This window comes from Podarcis bocagei (genome assembly GCF_964188305.1).
Source record: "Podarcis bocagei genome assembly, chromosome: 1".
Lineage (NCBI taxonomy): Eukaryota > Metazoa > Chordata > Lepidosauria > Squamata > Lacertidae > Podarcis > Podarcis bocagei.
Genome location: NC_138125.1, coordinates 89333336 through 89347785, shown reverse-complemented (window position 1 = coordinate 89347785; position 14450 = coordinate 89333336). Strand labels below are relative to the sequence as shown.

Genomic DNA, 14450 nt, shown 5'->3' with positions numbered 1-14450 from the left:
CTGATTTGATGAGTGAAGAGGTAACAAGAGTTGTGTAGTGGTTAGATTGTCAGACTCCCCGCTCAGCCATCCATCGTTCAGTGGGTGAACTTGGGCCAGTTATTACCACTCAGCCTAACCTATCACACCAGGCTTCTTCAAGGAGTGAATGCAGAGGAGAAAAGCACATATTCCTGCAATGAGCTCTTTGGGGGGTAAGATGATATAGAAATGTAGTAATATGTAACTAATTAGACACAGATCAGCTGAGAAGGTGCAGTGTGTGTGCAGGCTGTGTTTATGCATACATTCAGGGTGTGTGGACGTTTACACAGAAAGGTTTTTTAAATCCAGTTGCCCTTCCCAGACCTGGGAGTAGGAAAGAGCATTAGCCATTTCACATCTCAGCACAAATTGTTATGTATAGCCCCCGCCTGCCCATCTGACTTCGGGAAACAAAGAGGTCAATTGAGGAAAAGGAATCCCAAACTCCCAGCCAAGTTGGAATCAATTGGAATGGAAAAGTCAAGTCATGCTTTCTCACTCGCTTTGCTCCCTTCTGCTCCAGAAGATGTAAGATGGGAAAAGAGGAACAAATGCCTGGGAAGAAACTGATCAGGAACATTGCAACAAACCTGTGCCACAGAATTGTCTCTAGTCCTGTACACAATTCGAGGAGCTTCAGCTGATCCGCTGGTCTCACTGTCCTCTACCACCACCCAACTTGTTTCAAACCAAATATGGTGGCTGCTTAGATTTGACTTGCATTTGTAAAAAACACGTCATGTTTTAATATTTTTTCTACCACATGTTTTTGATTCCCACAATGGCCTTGGGCCAATCCGATTGCTAACACAGCAAGCCAATACATGTCTCCTTAGAAGTAAGCCTTGTTGTATTCAATGGGGTTTACTCCCAGGTAGGTGGCAACCGGATCGCAGCCTAAGCTTGAGCCTTCTTTCTTCAGCTCACCAGCCTTTTAGAGAAGAGGCTGCATGAGAAGGCCTGGGGAAAAACCCAGAAAAAATGGGGGGGCAGGTTTTTTCCCAGGCCTTCCCATCTCTAAACATGTGCATACCTGAGCCATGCTACTTACGTAGACCTTTGCAAACAGGAGCTTTTCAGTAAGTCTTCAAAGCTAGGTGACGCTCATTTCTCAAAGAAGCAAAGAGAAAATACCGTATTTTTCGCCCTATAGGACGCACTTTTTCCCCTCCAAAAATGAAGGGGAAGAGTGTGTGCGTCCTATGGGGTGAATGCAGGCTTTCGCTGAAGCCTGGAGAGCAAAAGGCGTTGGTGCGCACCAACCCCTCTCGGTCTCCAGGCTTCAGGAAGCTATCCGAAAGCCTTGCAAGCCTGGCGGGAGTTCCCGCGGGCTCGCAAGGCTTGCGGGCAGCAGCCCGCAGCCCGGAGCACGGGGCACCCTCCAGAGGATGCCCCGTGCTTTGTGCAGGTGTCCGCAAGCCTTGCGCGCCCGGGGGGAGTTCCCCCGGGTGCGCAAGGCTTGCGGGCGGCAACCTGCAGCCTGGAGCGCCCTCCAGAGGACGCTCCGTGATTCGCGCAGGTGTCCGCAAGCCTTGCGCGCCTGGGGGGAGTTCCCGCGGCTTCGCAAGGCTTGCGGGTGGCAGCCTGTTCTGGGGGCTGGGGTCGGGGGAAGCTCGGGCTTCCCCCGCCCCAGCCCCGCGGCTGGGGGGGAAATAAATTTTTTAAAATTCATTTCCTCCCCCCCCCCAAAAAAACGAGGTGCGTCCTATGGGCCAGTGCGTCCTATAGGGCAAAAAATACGGTAGTTACTATTTCCCAGGCAGTGGCGTAGCGTGGGTTGTCAGCACCCGGGGCAAGGCAAGTAATTTGCACCCCCTAGCCCATGGATTTGCGCCCCCTAACCCATGGATTTGCACCCCCTAACCCTAACCCCCAGATGTTGCGCCTGGTGCGGCCGGCCCCCCCCTGCACCCCCCACGCTACGCCACTGTTCCCAGGTCCTTATTTGAAAGTTCAAAAGAGGGATGAATAGGAGAATCCCCTTAGGGAAATGAATGCCCAAGAAGATGCAGAGTGGCTAAAAAACTTCAGGTTGGTAAGGCAGGACATGTTGCCCAGGTTCCTTACTAAGCACAGCTGCTTGGGAAGGACTGGTGATCAACCTCCCTACCCTGGGGCTGAAGAGATTCTATAACTCCATTTTTAAAAATGTCTGAGGAAAGGGTGGGGCTACAGCTTCAAGAAGCCAGAGCGTTTGCTTTGTATGCAGAAAGTCCCGGAGTCGCTGGAGATCAGCTGCCAATCATCATGGAAGACAGCACTGGGCTAAATGGGCCCAACTGCCTGCCCTGAAATATGGCAACATTCTATGTAGCTCAAGGGAATTCTCAGCCCCCAGATATCCTTGGAATCTCATGTGTTCACTGCAACTGATTTGTTACGAGAAACAAATGTATATGTGAGAAAGAAAGAATTGAAGTATCCAAGGATGAAAAGGCCCGTTCTCGTGTTGCCACCCTCCAGACCTCATGTGGAGGAGGCATATGAAGAAGGGCCTCAGATGAAGAACACAGAAACTGGGGTGGTTTATATGGGGAGGGGCAGTCCTTCGGGTATTGTGGGCCTGAGCCATTTAAGTACTTTGAATTGGGTCCAGAAGCTAATTGGCAGCCAGTGCAGTTGGGCCAAGCATCCATCTGCCTCTTGCTACTCCCTAGCCCTGTTTTGGTTACACATGCTCACTATTAAGATTCATGACTCCAGACTGTCACTAATATGTAGGAGGGATTCAATGCATACTGTAGATTTAGGTTTCCCTAATTAAAGTGGATAAAAGCCCTCTCTGCTCTAGCGCAACAAATCGACATATAAAAAAAATCAACATTTTTGAATTTTGAAAAGTGACAGGGAAATACATTAAAGGCTGTAAAACGAATGAAGGACTAATGGGAAGACATTCAAACACCCCACAAGCCAGCCAAGATGAATGCAAGATAAATGCTCATTGTTGTATAACCACTCCATAAACAAGTAAGAATAAATGCTCAATCAAGGCCATTTTCAGAAACATTTTCAGTAGGCATCTAAAATAATACAATGAAGAGGCAGGGAGTTTCAAGGTACAGATTCCAATCTGAGGTGTGCTTGACAGTTAAAGTGGCCCATAGAACAACAGTGGGCCATAACTTAAGAAAAAGTCCAGTGTGTGATGGATACAAAAATGAATTTTAATTGAGGTTTTGGTTATACAGTATACATGTTTGTTCTGGGTAATAAATCTGTTGACTTAAAAAAAACCAACAGATTATTTGTGAGTGACAGTCCAAACAGAAATTTATAGGATTATTAATAGTAATACATTTCTTTTCAAGGATTAATGTGACAACAACATGACCAAACTTAGCAACCGTGTCTAGTTTGTTTGTTTGAGACGTGTGTGTGTGTAAAAAGCCAACAAAATCCAGGCCATGCATTGAAGAATTCAGAGTTTTTAGTCCTAGTGACACAACTAGGTTGGGGAATCCCAGGGATGGGAATGGTAATCTCTACTGAAATGGAAGAGAAGGTTAAATATTTTACTGTAAAATGACTGCATTTGACAGATCTAGGGAGATGGGGAGGAACAACAGCAAGGGGAGACTGGGACAGAAAGGAATCAGCAAGGCTGGGAACAGGTTGGTCAGGCAAGGGAGTAAAATAGCCTTGTCATTTCAGCAGACAAGTGGAAAAACCAAGGGACATTGTCAGCGGAGCAAATGTCAAAAAAGGTCACCTGGCCCTTGCCCCACCCCATTACATCACAGTGTTTCTATGAGCGTGACTCTTTCTCAAAGTTCTGTCTGGCTTCCTCTTCTTCTTTAGAAGCTGCATCTTTTGCTAACTCCTCATCTCTTGTCCCTGTGGGCTTGGCACTTAGGCAAAGTTTCACTAGAGGGAGGGGATTCTGTGGACCCACTGCAGAAAGAGCAGGTCTCTCTCTCCCTCCCTCCCGCTGTGCCCCACAAAGTCCTCCCCCACTTAAAAGCCAACTCCCCTCTCCTGGAAAGGAGTCTTAGGCTACAATCCTAACCCCACTTACCAGGGCTTGCTTTGGCACAATGCCTACCCATTCTTAGATGGTGGGAGGGCCTCTTTGCTGAATATCTTAGGAGTGGAAACATGAAACAGACAGATGACTGGTGTGACCCCACCCATCATAAACACTAAAACTAAACCCATATTCTAAAGAAAAAGTAAAAACCAGACTGAAAACTTCCATGATCTAATATTCCAGCCAAGGAATAAATGCAGTCAGGTGACTAGAAATAACAAGGGAAGACTGAGCTTCTGCCTCTGCTTCGGGTGGGGAATCGAGGCCGACCAACTACGCCAATCTCTCCACCCAGATATTTTACCGAAACCAGTCCCTGAAAAGCGGGACGAAATTGCCATACCGAGAGCAGGCTCCCTGGGAGAGCCACTTAGGTATAATATGTGCCAAGGCTTAGCCACAGAATCTTTCCGCGCCCTGGCTACGTCTCGGAATATGTGCGGTAATGAGCTCCTCCGGGCATAGGCAGAGAGTTACCAGCCCCCCTTGCGCAGCAAAAACGAAACCGCCCGGCTCTGCTTCGTTTACACTCTGGCGACGATTTCACAAGCAGCGCCAGGACGTGCCTTTTGGCCGTTCAGCACCAGGTGCCAACCAGGCAAGGCGATTCAATGGCGGGTACAGGCCAGCACAGGGCCAGCGCCAGGCACCGGAGCCCCGTGCTCGGCTGCTTCCCGGAGCGAAGCAGCGCTGGCTACCTTCAGGATCAAAACAGAGCAAACTCCGCCCAAGGAGTCAATAACCTCGGGAGAAGGAATAAAAACCCGAGTGTGCGTTTTTCAACAAAACTTCAGAAGGCGCGAACGCACCAAGGGCGCACAGCAAAACTTGCCCGGGAGGGAGGAAGAGAACGCATCTCTTCTGGGTCCCCATCCGCACCTGCTAGGGCGCCCGGGGATAATAATAAAAAAACCCACAACCCCGCAACGCATCGGGCTTCCTCACGAGCAACCCCTTCCCGAAAGCCCAGGCCCTCCTTTCCTTACCTTGGTGCTGCCGCTCGGTCCCCACAGATTTAAGTTTTCTTCTCTCGCAGCAGCCGCGACTCTGACACAGAACTTAACAACACTTCTCTCGTCCCAGCCCTTGGGAGGCAAGGGCGGGGGGCGCGGGGGAACGGAGGGAGGCGGCGCCCGGGAGAAGCCCAGCCCCTCCCGTCCAAAAGGAATATGTTGCGAGCAGCTGCGTCCGAGGAGCTCAGGGTGCCTCCAAGTGGCTCGATCGGGTCCTGCCGCCGGAAAGTTGCGCCCATTTGTTGTTTGGAATGAGCTTTCTTTGACGCGAAAGCGCGCAGAATCTGCAACATATCACGGCTTTAGCCCAGCGAGATCTATTTGGTCTAGGGCAGTAGTTTTCAACCACTGTGCCGTGGCACCCTGGGGTGCCTTGAATGATGGTCACAGGGGTGCTGCGGGTGCTCTGCAGGCAAGGGGTGACATAACTGGGCTCCTGAGCCCCACAAGGGTGCCACAGAAAGAATGTAGTTGGTCAAGGGAGACAGGGACCCAAATAGGCTGAAAACCTCTGGTCTAGGGCTGAAGTTTTGAAGGGTGTGTGAGAAACTTGTTTATATCTGGGGGGGGGTCTTTTTTCAGGCTGAGGGCCACATTCCCCACTAGGCAACCTTCCAAGGGCCACACAGCATTGAGTGGGGGGCTAAAGCAAAACTGGGCAGAAGAAATGAATTGTACAAACGCTTCCCTTAGTGAAGTAGACTACCTTCCAGCCAGGAATGGGTTCTTTCAAGTTCTGCACAGCAGGGTTGGCATGACAAGGGGTGGTTCAAGAGTCCCAGGCAATCTCCATCCAATACTAAAATGGATGGTTTTGGTTTTTGGAATTAAACATTGAACACATTGTATACAAACATTCGCGTGCTGTTCAAGATCTGCCAAGGTGTTAAAGAGCTCCTCTTGGGGGATCCCACAGACGCCGTGGGGATGCAGGAAAGGGCCTTCTCAGTTGCAGCTCCCAGGTTCTGGAATCCCCTCCATGGAGAAGCCAGACTGGCTCCCTCCTTGCTGTCCTTCTGCCGGCAGGGGAAGACTTTGTTGTTCCAACAGGCTTTTGGGAACTGTCTGCTTTTAATGAAAGGGCTGACGCCACACTGTTTTTATCGTAATTATTTGCAACTTTTATATAGATTGTTTATATGTATGTAGTTTTAATACTTTCAATGTTTAATCATTTTTAATTATTGATTTTTGAATGTTTTTAGCGATTCTTGTTTTTATCTTTAAGCCATCTTGAGTCCTGCCAGAGGAAAAGGTGAGGTATAAATAATTATATAATAAAAATGATAACTATTAATTTGGTAGAAAAATTGGTCCATGCAGACATTTGGGGCACAGAAGCTCATCTGAATGATCCTACTGGCCATTATAAGTGTTTTTAATGCCCACCCACCTTACCCCACTATTTTGTTCCTAAGCTGAACAGTAGTTATTCATTTGAGTAGCTTCTGAGCACTCAGCACTTGAACTGCTTGTGCAATGCAATCCTATGCAAGTCTACTCTGCAGTAAAGCTATTGACTTCAGTGGAACTTAATCACAGATAAGCATGCTGCCATGTAAACCAGGAATAGGGAATAGGTTGCCCTTCTTATGTTATACTACAACTCCCAACATCCTTGACTGCTGGTCATGCCAGCTAAAGATGGGAACTGTAGTCCAGCGTCAGGAGGGCAAGCTATTGGGTTCCTTTGGTGTATACTCATTGCATTGGATTGAGCCTGAGCATCTTTCATTTGCAATTCTTTTAGCATTTAAGCTCCTTCCCAAAAGAGTTTTAGACTTGGTAAAAGTCAACTACAGTAATTATTTTACATTTCTTGACTGAACATTTTTGAAAATACAAATTGAAGCAGTAAATAAATAAATGCAAAAGGTGAATACTAACATGAGGCTTAAGATAGCTCGATTATTATACATACTGATAATCTTTATTCTTTTTCTCCTGTACAGGGTTTCAAAATGAAAAGAGAAAGTAACTTCAAAAGATCCATAGTGTAACCTATAGCAAGGCTGGAGGACAGGCAATAACCTTTATACTTGTGTAATCAGTAAATGCTTTCCATTTTTTATTGAATGAGTCCTTTGTCTTCTGGCCCCTGCCTACCCTTAGTTTGTGTGTTAATTTCTCCAAAAGATCACATCAAAAGCATTTTGGTACCACTGGTCAACATTTACGTGTCTTCCCGTTCAACAGCTGCTAGTGCAGCCAAAAGTAAATGACTCAACAGCTCTTTGTAATTAAGATCTAAATTTCTGTCCAGAAACATGTTTAGGAACACTAATGCTGAGAGTCAACTATTGATGTTTTTACCCGTCAAGGGTATAGTGTCTCACACTTTGCCTTTATTCTGGCTTCTACTCAGTTCAATTGCAAGTTTCTTCATGGAAACTTTCCTAAACGATGTATTTTAACAGTTGCCAGAAAGGTATCACAAGAGCAAGCAATTGAGTCATACCTAAACTCCTTCTAAAACCACTCCACTAATCATAGCCAAAGCCCCTATTATGATAAGTCCTTCCACTGGCTTTCTTGAAGTTGTTGTTTTTTCTTTTCTTAAAGTGGCTGCAGGGAAACCTGAAACAGAGCAGGGCTAAGGAGTTGCCAAAGAGGAAGTTAATCCTTTACACTAGCCTCCACCAACCTGGTGCCTCCAGAAATTTTGGAGTACAACTCACATCAGCCCCAGCCAGCATGTGGGAGTTGTAGTCCAAAATTTCTGGAGGGCACCAGGTTGATGAAGGCTGCTATAAACACAGACATTGCCATTTCCCCAGCTGAAATCCTCCTCCTCCCTTGCTCACACCACCACTGCTATTTGTCCAACAGGGCATACATGCACTTGCCATACAAGTCATGGCCCAAATCTGATTCAGGGTCTCCACAGCTGCTTTGACTTTTCCCCTCCTGTTAAAAAAATGCCTGTACGGGATCCTTCTGGTAGTTTATCCCTAAGTAAAATTGATACTACCTGTCTTGCCAGTAATATATATGGAAAGGATCTAGGGGTCTTAGTAGACCACAAGCTTAATGTGAGTCAACAGTGTGATGCAGCAGCAAAAAGAACTAATGCTATTCTAGGCTGCAGCAACAGAAGGATAGTGTCCTGATCAAGGGGAGTATTAGTACCACTCTATTCTGCCTTGGTCAGACCACACCTGGAGTACTGGGTGCTGTGATTTAAGGAGGATATTGACAAGGTGGAAGATCTGCAGAGGAGGGTGACCAAGCCTTATGATGAACAGTTGAGAGATAGCTGGATATATTTAGTCTGCTAAAGAGGTGATATGATAGCCACCTTTAAATATCTAAAGGGCTGTCATATGGAAGATGGAGCAAGCTCATTTTCTCCTGCTCTAGAAGGCAGGACTTGCAACCAATGGCTTCAAGTTACAAGAAATGAGATTCCAACTAAACATCAGCAAGAACTTTATGGTGGCAAGAGTTGTTCAACAGTGGAATAGACTCCCTCAGAAAGTGGTGGAGTCTCCTTCTTTGGAGGTTTTTAAAGCAGAGGCTGGATGGTCTTCAGTCATGGATGCTTTAGTAGAGATTCCTGCATTGCAGGAGGTTGGACTAGATGACCCTTGGGGTCCCTTCCAACTCTATAATTCTATGCTTCTATAATATGACATCTGCAAGCTGCTGGTAACTTCAATAAAGCACCTTAGCGTGTGTTTCTTTGCAGGAAAAGAATGCTGGAGACAAAATTGTGATTCTAATCATATAGATTTAATTTAAGGTAGAGCAAGGGCCGGCTGGCAGGCTGACCATGTTAGTGTCAACACATCCAATTCCCACTCACCCACCCCCTGGCAAAAACAGCAAAAGGACATCTTTGCAGCTCCTGAAGGCTACTTCTTGGAGACAGCTGCAGGAGATCAGTCCCTCTTCCCCCCCTGCCAAATTTAAAATGGAATCTCCCCCCACCCGCCTCCCCTTTGTGGCACACACTGTCCACAGCTGGACATGTATGATCCAACTTCCATTTTAAGCTGGGATTGTTTTCCATTAATCGTTTGTCATGGGCTGCCAAGCCACTAAAACAGAAGAGCATGATGTTCTTATATAGCCCTATAATATAAAAGCTGTGCTTTACAAGGGATCAATGGCAAGCCAGAGAGGTTGGAAACTGATAAACAAGCCATACTGCCCCATTGCTGTACATTTAGGAATGCAGTTCAAATGAATGCCAACATTATCAGATCCATCATAGGTTGTGACATTTTTATTTATTTGTTGTTGTTTTTTGCCTGAAGATAACTTGGGGAGGGGCGAGCTGCCTTAGGACATGTAGGGAAACCTCAAATTCTAGTAGCTTCCTTGCCACCTGACTCACTAAGATTTTAAAATAGCCAGAATTAGGGGGAGAAGGGGGGGCCACTAGGGGGCGCATCGGAAGATGGCTGACAATAACATCTCTCCGACCCACACAAGGTAATTTGGAGGCTATGATGGGGGTAATTAGCCTCCTTAAACCCCCCCAGGATTGTGGGGGGGGGGAACGGCCCTTGCCTGCTGTGCCCTATACCACCCCCGAATTTGTGGGGGTGGGGGCACTAGGCACAAAGCCCTCCTGTGGGATTTCGGCACTCCTCGACGCCGTCCCTGATTCACGCCACTAGATGCAAGAACTTCAAAAGAAACAATTTGGATGAAAGGAATGCACATATTTCAAGAGAGAAGGGGGAGTAAAGACTGCTAACAGAAGAGATCTCTGGTAAAACAAGATAAGAATAAAACATGAGAAGATACGCCAAGACAAGGTACGGCAAATGACTGAGGGGGGAGGGGGAAAAAACTCTCCCTACTTTTCTTATGTGATTAAACAAGAATCCCCTCCCCTCACGAGTCAGAAACGTCGTGTTAAGGACTTAAGCTGTGGATTTAAGGCTGTGTGGAGATAAACTTTCGAACCAAAGCACGTTTTAAGAAGAGCATGGAAAGTGTAAGAGCTTTGAAATGACGCAGTTAAAAATGCCGTCGCCATATTGGGAAGTTCTGTCGGAGGTCTTGAGTCTGGGAGGAGAGAGAGAGAAATAGAGTTGTTTATATATTGTGATTAAACTCCTCAGTGGGACTCAAGCGATAGTTTTACAAGACTATGATGGATAGAGCGATGTTATCTATGAAGGAGATGATATATGGAAACCATCACGATTTGAGGATTGGAAGAATGGAAAATTCACACAGGACTATTATTACTATTGGTGTTTACCGGCTTAAGGAGACTATCAGAAGAGATCATAAAGAAAAAAGATAAAATATATGAACAAGATGTGATGTGGAAACAGCAAGATAAGATGGGATAGAATTATGAACTCTGTTTGAACTGATTTGGACTGATTGGGACATTAATGCAGCAGCAAGAAGATGATCAGAATTCCCCTTCGGATCTTGAAATATGGGTCTCCCCAACAAAATTTAAAATTTGGCATGTAATTCGGAATTTATGTGATATGATTTAATTTGATGTGATTGGCCAGTTAATAAAAATTATTTTTAAAAAAACAAACAGAATTAAAGGGAGAAGGGAGAGCCTAACCCTCAGCCTTCAAAGTTTTGAAAGGAGTATCAAGCTCTTGCCGAAGAAAATGTACATCCCAGCTCCTCTCCTTCCCCAAGGCTGGTGCTGACTCATTCCATCTGATGCATTTCCAAGACTGCAGAGGCACTAAACCTCCACGCGGTGGCATTCTCTCCCCATCAACATCTTGTAAGGAGGATTTTGGTACAATTTCAAGTTCCTTTCAAGCAAACTGATCTCTTTGAGAAATGTACTACCAGGTATATGATAAATCAAAGTTCTTTTTTTATTATTATTATAAATATTTATTGAAAATTTTAAAATACACATAGAGACAGAAAACAAACATACAAAAGACATAAAATAAACAAACAAACATACACAAGCATAAATTTTCATCACAACCCTTATTTTCAAAAACTTATTTCCCTGACCTCCCCCCACCCCCCTCTTGTATTCTAGTTCAATGTTAGCTCAGCAAGTTTTTTGTTCTTCTTATCTTACCTTCTAGACCATAATATTTATACATCAATAGATATGTCTTAATTATTAATTTATATCTTTCTTTCTAATTCTTGACACCTGTTCTAGGGTCGACCTAATTTCCCTTCCACGATTTCCCCACTTTTTATACAAGAGGCAAAGCGAAATAAAAAATATAAAAACAGATTGTAATTATATAGCCTTTGGATTCCCAGACTCCACCCCCCCTTTTCCCGGTTTCAATCCCCAACCCACGACATTCAGTTTACTATCAGCCTGGAGATCTTACGTCCGAGGCCCTTAAATCACCCTCAGTTCCTCTCTGCCGGTTTTTTGGATAGTCTTTGATATTAAACACCATCTCTCGGAGAAGTTCACACCCGTTGGGATCCATGTTCCTTCCAGCCAGAGCTCCATACTTGAGAATGGAGCCAATATCTCGTTTCTTGCTTCTCTTGCTCGTTTCTTGCTTTCTCTTTGATAAATCAAAGTTCGCTGCTCCCTGAGATGGAGCACCCACCACAAAGGGACCCAGGTTTTGGCCCTCCCAAGATGGTCAGGATCAGACTGCAAATAGCTGCTATATAACCTTTGAGAGATGCTTGGAAACCAGGAATCCACCTGAGTTAGCTTCTCCTGTACCTTGCGAGGGGAAAAGGTGCACTTTCTAGAATTCTCCCTCTCATACATTTGTTTGTGTTTCTGGTGCCTGGGTGGCGATGGGAGAACTAAGGAAAGAAACTATTGTAGCTGAATGAAAGCCCTTATCAACTTTCCACAGAATGGAAGAGCCAAGTAGCATATTTTGAGCCTGAGTTTCTTTTATATAAAATGGAAATGGGTAGTGAGCTGCCTTTATGGTTACAAGCCATTATTCTAACATAGCCCTCCGCCCCCCAGACTGTGGAATGGCTGGAAGGAAATTCTTCAGGCAAAGCACGGTATCTCCCTATTGGCAAAACATTTCCGTTTTCCTTCTCTTTCCCTCTCTCTCTCTCTCTCTCATATAAAGGTAAAGGAACAGGGACCCCTGACCATTAGGTCCAGTCGTGACCGACTCTGGGGTTGCAGCGCTCATCTCGCTTTATTGGCCGAGGGAGCTGGCGTACAGCTTCCGGGTCATGTGGCCAGCATGACTAAGCCACTTCTGGCAAACCAGAGCAGTGCACGGAAACGCAGTTTACCTTCCCGCCAGAGTGGTACCTATTTATCTACTTGCACTTTGAGGTGCTTTTGAACTGCTAGGTTGGCAGGAGCAGGGACCAAGCAACTGGAGCTCACCCTGTCGCAGGGATTCGAACCACCGACCTTCTGATCGGCAAGACCTAGGCTCTGTGGTTTAACCCACAGTGCCACCTACATCCCTTTCTCTCTCATATAGTTCTGCTAGAAAACTGCCATGCCTACTCTGAAGGGTTGCTTGAAGATCAGTCTGAATCAAAGAGCTGATACTCACTTACCTAACAGAGCAGTTTCCTGAAAATCGGTACATTTTCATAAATCTTTGCTTGTGCCAGGGATCGGAAACCTGTGACCCCTCTAGATGTTGCTGGAGCTATACTACCCATCAGCCCCAGCACAGGCAATGCTTAAGGCTGATGGAAGTTGTAGTTTAGCAAAATCTGAAGGGCCGCAGGTTTGCCACCTCTGGCCTACATACAGTGGTATCTCAGGTTAAGTACTTAATTCATTCCGGAGGTCCGTTCTTAACCTGAAACTGTTCTTAACCCGAAGCACCACTTTAGCTAATGGGGCCTCCTGCTGCCGCCACGCTGCCAGAACACGATTTCTGTTCTCGTCCTGAAGCAAAGTTCTTAACCTGAGGTACTATTTCTGGGTTAGCGGAGTCTGTAACCTGAAATGTATGTAACTTGAGGTACCACTGTACAGTGAAATCCAGGTCAACAGTGGTTGCTGCATCCATAAAGACACCATTTTGCAAAATTCCTACGGAGAAGGGCTTCTTAGCTCAGTTGTCAGCAGCTTATATAAGAGGGAAGCATCTGGGAGAGAAAATGAGGAAACTTGGCAACTGTTTTGGCCTCTAGGGAGAGGCTTCTTGCCTCGAGAGAGTTCATTGATCTCTCCCCAGCAGGAACCAAGAATATAATAAGTTTCATGTCCTCTCCCGCCCTGGAGGAAAGATGGGAGGGATCAATGTAGGTGGGAAATACAGAAGCAAGGATCAGGAAAGGCTGGCTGCAGCTCAGATGTAGGGCACTGGATTTGCATACAGAAAATCTCAAGGTCATGGCAGTTATGTCTCCAGAGTCAAGGCACTATGCCTCTGAAAGCCAGTGGCTAGGAATCACAAGAAGTAAGAGTGTTGGGGTGTGTTCAGGATTGCTTTTGGGGTTCTCATACACATCTGATTGGCCACTGTGAGAGCAGGACCCTGGACTAGTCAGGTATTTGGTCTGACCAAGATGGTCTCTTCTTGATCCCTGGCATCTCCAGATAGGGCTGTGAAGACCCATGCCTGAAATTTTGGAGTACTGCTGCCAGTCCCTGTAGACAATACTAATGGACCAATGGTCTAACCCAGTATAAAGCAGCCAGTTTTGTAAGTTCCTGTAATCAAGACAAAAGACCGAGAAGCCTCCGAACTAGGAAACTCAGAGTGTAGCAACACAGGACTTTCAGACAATACCTTTTATGGTGTAAGTGTTACTCAGAAGTAGCATTTTAAATATCTCTTGGACTGTACCAAGTCATTTTGCAGAAAGGGAGGGGGACATATCTGAACGCTTCACCGTGTTGCAAAAAAAAAATAATCTAGCATATGTGCGGGAGTGTTGCTCAGTCTTCTCCCTGCTGTGAGAGCTTTTCACAGACAGCAGCCCATTCAAGCATGCCATTTTGCCACCTGCCTTATGGAGATGTGTACAGCCGAGGAAGGGCAAGACCATCTCACATTGATTCACGCACGTTAAATTTGTCCTGTCATAAAGTATCCAAATAGCTTTTTCTCAAATTAATGCAGTTCTTAAATCAGGTGCCATGGGAGACTGACACATTTTCTGAAGTTTGAACTTCTGTTGTTAAGAACAGAAAAAGACACTCAAAGCTCCCCACCCCTTTATGCTGTTTTGTGTAACGTTTTCATTGCTATTCAGAATGCTGCTTGCATCAAAGATGCGCTACACATGCTGTAAGACTCTTATCAGCTGGTGTGCATGGAAACAGTGACATCCAACACACACACACACCCCTATGCCTTTTGGTGCAGTTTTATTTTTGGATCTTCAGCAGCAGAGTATTTCTTCGCCATCCTTGATCTTTTAACAAATCTACCCTCTCTTGTGTACTGAAATGTCCCCGGTGTTTTGTGGATTACTTTTGGAAGGCTGGATACACTGCTGCAATGCCCATG

At 45.8% G+C, this 14450-nt stretch overlaps 1 protein-coding gene across 1 annotated transcript in view; it reads right to left on the bottom strand.

The window, feature by feature from the left end:
• Positions 1–5174, bottom strand: part of LOC308588710 (protein lifeguard 3-like) — a 35981-nt gene extending 30807 nt beyond the window's left edge. Inside the window, exon 1 of the mRNA XM_081197315.1 lies at positions 5041–5174. The gene's annotated coding sequence lies outside the window, so the exon portion shown is untranslated. The remainder of the gene's footprint in view (positions 1–5040) is intronic.
• Between the last annotated feature and the right edge of the window lie 9276 nt (positions 5175–14450).